Below are 5,360 nucleotides of genomic sequence, written 5' to 3' on the forward strand. Positions count from 1 at the left end.
GTTGGGGAGGAGCGACCTGTCTTGTTAAGGTTAGAATGTGCGGACAGTTAAATCATTCCACAACCAGAGACCATGAATTACCAGAACCATCTGGAAAAACAGACAATTACAAAGCAGCAGCCAACAATTTAATAAGACGCAGATGACGACTAAATGACACAAGTTGCACAAGTTTAAGGAGCTGATGGCATCACATTGTACTGAAGCTGTACCTTGCATACTTCCATGTGACAAATACATGATTGATAAATAATAAATAAATTACACAGAATTACACTGAATAACTAGCAAATGAACTTTTAACAGTTTAGATTTCTCTCTGTCCCTAAGGAGAAATTTCTCCTTCTCTTTTATAGCCAGCTTACCAAAGCCAGACAGCTTTAGGCCAAATTTCAACAAATTTTCCGGAAAATTTAGCAAAAGAATGAATCTGCTTATCCATCTTCTACTGTAGAGGTGTATATTAGGAGTTGGTTCATCGATATTAACAAATCGGGGCACTCATTTTCAAGTCTGTGCCTCAAAACCCTGGCAGAAGAAGACTGAGATGATAAATGAGATGATGATATTAAAAAGCTCCAGTTATAGCTCAAAAGACAGAAACCATGCGGAAAACATGGTGGAAATACAGCACTTATGTTTGTTTCATGTATCCTTTTGATGAAAGTGTCTCATCAGTTGATGTTAATGTCACAAGCTTCATGTACATCATGGTTTATTCATTGATTTGTTTCCATTGATTGCACTTTGTTGCATTTAGTTTTTACTGATGAACCAACTCTTCTACCTCAGCAAACTTTGAAAACTTTTTTGCGATATTTATTTATTTTTTTCATTTCAAGCATTTCTACTTTGATTTTTATGTGCATGTTCAATTTGCACATAAAAAATTAAATTGGTGGAAGGAAACTATAGAATGTATAGAATAATGGACGTAGGCACTATGACATCAGTCATTGGCTCTGCGTTTCAGCCGTCACCATCTTGGTTTTTTGGAGTCAGAAGTGACCATACTTGGACAAGAGGCTGGCGCTGTGGGGGAGCGAGAGGTGGATCTGACTGAGAAGCAGAGGACACTATTGGCAGACAGCCTGTCACTCAAAGCAGCCCGACCTTAAATATGTGTAACTTTAAGTCTTACTAAAATGTAAACAGGTGAGTTTTATGAAAATTGACCCCTCTACAGATGTCATGAATGTTGAAATTAGCTACAGAGACCATAAAAAACTTTTTTTGTACCAGGCTGTAAATATGTTTATTTCTGTTGTAAAGTAGGGTATTTTAACATAGGGCTCTATGGTGACAGTAGCCTCTGGAGCCAGCCTCCAGTGGCCATTGAAAGAACTGCAGTTTTTTGGCAGATCCGGGTCAGCTTAATTTTTCTGCAATGAAGATTGCTGCTTGATGGAAACACACCAAATGACTGCATTTAGGGATCATCAAAGTATAGAAATCCTATAATATGAAGTTAAAAAATTTGATCAGTTTTCTGTGGCCCACTCAAATTTATATTTTTATTCTTTTGAGGGAGCTCAGATTACTTTTAGATGAGCTGAGACCCCCTGGCTCTCTGTTATCTGAACTTTTAGCTAGATTTATTTCAGTTTGGGGTTTTTTCTCCAGAGCCTATGAATTATGACACTGTTTTTTGTTCAGTACAACTTGGTTAAGTACTAAAAACTCAAGACTTGGTAACATCTTCAATACAATATTACTGATGATGGTTTTGAATTTCATGGTTTCCAGTGTTTTTCTTCCCATAGAGCTAAAGACGCTGATCAAGATGAGATGAAAAAACTCTGCACTGCTAAACTTTGAAGTCAGTCTCTCATCCTCAACAGAAATACATCCAGCAACACTGGATAAGCAACTGGGAGCTGCCATTAACTCCCCACAGCTCTGTGAGCCGCTGCAGAAAAGCTGAATATGAAATCCGCCTCAGGAGTGAAGCAGAGGGCTGGAGTGCTACTAATGGCTTGATGTGGCCCCTGACTGTGTTCATTTCAGAGCAACCCAAGCTCATCCTCTCCCTACTGGGCAGCTAATGCAATTACACCCTTGTATCTGCAGGGGGCTCCCTCTGTCTCCATCTCCACCTCAGCCCACTGCTCTCTTTGTGACTTTGTATGTGTAGGTGGGAGTGTGTGTGTGTGTGTGTGTGTGTGTGTGTGTAGTGAGTGAAGGGAGAGGTAGAGGCTGGGACTGGTAGGTCCCATGCTCACGATTTACGGTTAATCAATCATCGTGCCGCCTTAATGACACCCTGCTGCTTCCCTAATGTCTTCTGGCAGAGGCAGCCCGCCGCTGGCACAGAGCTCATGCAGGCACACATATGGTTGCCTCAAGTGAGTGACAGGACCCCTTTCATGTGTGCTGCCCTGCACGCCGGATGCCATCAGCCACATACAGCCGCCGCTGGCTAGGACTGAAAAGGTGGTGGAGGGAGGAAAATGAGAAAAAGAAAGAGAAGGAAGAAAGTGATGGAGAGAGTGGAAGAGAATTCTTGTGCCTCTCCTGATTGGCTCAGGCTCACTGCCTCCTCCTAAAAGTAAACTGTCAAGAACAATGCAACATGATGAGCGAGCAAGTGTGAAATCAACACTTGAGGAAGGCTGAAATGAACACTGATAAATCATGAGATATCTGGGAAGTGTGTACTTTAGTACATCTAATTGCTAGTTGGAATACTTGGGAGTTCATATTAAAAGTAATTCATGTGAGGACCCAAATAGCTCAGACAAATGCTGGAAGAAATATGAATCATACATGTATGATAATATTCACATATTTTGGTGAAGTACAGTGCATTTTTAACTAGTGCAGTGGCTCTATGGATTGCAATGTCTGTGTGTCGTAGGTCCATCCTTTTCATCCAGACTTAATTCTCTTAACAACGGTTTGATGGATTGTCATGAAATTGTGGACAGACATTCATGGTCCCCTGAGAATGAATCCAAATGATTTTGGTGATTCCTTGACTTATAGAGCATTGGATATATAGACATCAAATTTGGTAGAGACATTCATGGTCCTCTCTAAACATTGCCATCAACTATAGCTGTACTTTGTATTTGGTTATAATTAGCAAATTAGCAAAAAGGACACACTATGGGGAGTGTCTCATCATGATCATCCATGAGATCCAAAGGTGACTCAGTAAGGAAGGTTTGATGGAGGGGCTAAAATCAATTTCTATAGGGTAGAGAAGGAAAAAATTACAGCAACAAAAGGTTTGTGGGCAGAAAAGTGGCGCAATACATTGTCATGTATGTTCTCAATGGACTTTCATATGAATTCTCCTTTCCTGCAACCAGTAGTGTAGTGAAGGCATAAAGTTCTAATAATACCAAGATACCAGATGCCAAGATGACACCTATTTATTCAAATAAAGTTGCTCACCTGGCATATATGCCAAGAATGGGCATATGCTGAGCCAGGGAGTTTGCGTATCCACCACGACAAAGGATCCTAATTGACTTTCCATTGGCATTGTTTCCGTGTGCAATTTCAACACAATAAACGCCACCGCCATGTAGGTAAGGCCGTTGTAAGAGGTCATGGTCATTTCGCGTATTTCTATAAAACCAGGTTTCTCTTAGTTTGATATGTTAGCATGGCAACACACATGACAGGATTCATCCTCTGGAGACCATAAATGTAAAAAGAAATCATGATAATCATCTAATAGTTGCTGAGATATTTCAGTCTGGACCAAAGTGAAGGACCAACTGACTAACACTGCCAGTGCTAGAACAACAGAATATGGCCTGCAACAGTTTTACAGAACTACAATGTGTGCAGATCGCTTGCTGCTATGGAGATGGTTTTGGGAAAGAGGAAATAGATGAAGGGTTTTATCTGTGTAGATGAGGGTTTGCTTCTCATTCCTCTGCAGATATTAAGACATGTAAACTGAAGGAATGCTGAGCATGTATCAGGCTGTTCAGATTAAATGACCTCCACAGAGCAGAACCTCACCAAATATAGCAGCAGTGTCTTTTTTCTAGCACTCAGGAGGAAGACCCCTGTGAATCTGAAATGACATTTATCCCAATCTGACATGGCATTTGCCCAAAACAAACACTGAAGCCGAGTGCCATCACATCAGTCAGAGAGAACACCATAATAAGCCCTTTGGAGCCAGTTCACAGTGTGTCCTTCTGTGGCCCAAAGCTGGCACAGTTTTGAGCGTCAGAGGCATCCTGGCCTCTCGTCCACACAGATAATCAACAATATTGTTTCTGTGGCGAAGAATTGGGAGTCCATTTGCATGCAGGCGGCTGCAGTCAGAGGCCCATCTGGCCAGTGCTTTCTAATTTTTGTTAGTTGCTGTTGTCATCGTTGTCAACACTCAGCACCCACAAACACACACACACACACACACACACCCTCCTCTTCAATAAAAGTGACAGCGGAGGAGCTCTGGAACTAAAAGAGCAATCCATCATCTGAGTAAAGCTCCACTTTGACACCACACACAGACTGTTGTTAGGCTGAGGAGAGTGAAACTATGAGCCTGAGGTGATTCTTGACAAATACATGCACTATATGCATATTCATTTATGCCTTCTCAAAACATTTTTTTCCTTGATGTATAATTTATGTCAACTGCATATATACTTAGATGCTCTGTAGAGCTAACCAGAATTCTTCGAAGCTTCAATCATCGCCATGACAATTGATGTCCAAATCAGTATTTCAGTGCTTCCTTTTTTTTTTTTTTTTTTTCATTGCTGACGGTTATCCGCAGCTGTAAACTGTAGTAAAGCGCCTGCTTTGACTTTGTAGTTATGCGGGCCAACCTGTGGCACTGAAGTTATTAATAACTTACAGAAACACTGTGTGCAATAGTCCACCTTCCACTTTCTCTTCCCCCTCTCTATCACGCTCTCTCACGTACGCGCAGCGGCACTAAGTCCTACCATTAGCATACATGAATATGATTGAGTTCTTTTACACCGCCCACTCCCCCTGGTCTTGTTGCATCACAGTAAAGCTTCAGATATTCACAAGTAGTTATCACTGAAGCTTCAAAGCTCAAACACTGGTATTCAGGATAGCACTACTGTTCTGCAGCTCTGCTTCAAATACTTAAGAAAGCTTTTTGCCATCATTTTCTGGAAAAGAGCAAACTGCATTTATTAAGATTTTCCCTTCAAACAATCAATTTCAGAGGAATTATTTTAGAGTTTTAGAAAGATGAAGAATATGATTTCTACATATGTTTTAGTTGTATTTGTTACATTCATTTTCAGGCAGTCAAAAAGTGAAGGACTTGAACTTGAAAGTCTCTTTCCATATGAGATAGAACATAACATTGGAATGAATAATTTTAACAGTATAATTGCTGAGAGATGATT

The sequence above is a fragment of the Epinephelus lanceolatus genome, chromosome 19, assembly GCF_041903045.1.
Source record: "Epinephelus lanceolatus isolate andai-2023 chromosome 19, ASM4190304v1, whole genome shotgun sequence".
In the NCBI taxonomy this organism is placed as follows: domain Eukaryota; kingdom Metazoa; phylum Chordata; class Actinopteri; order Perciformes; family Serranidae; genus Epinephelus; species Epinephelus lanceolatus.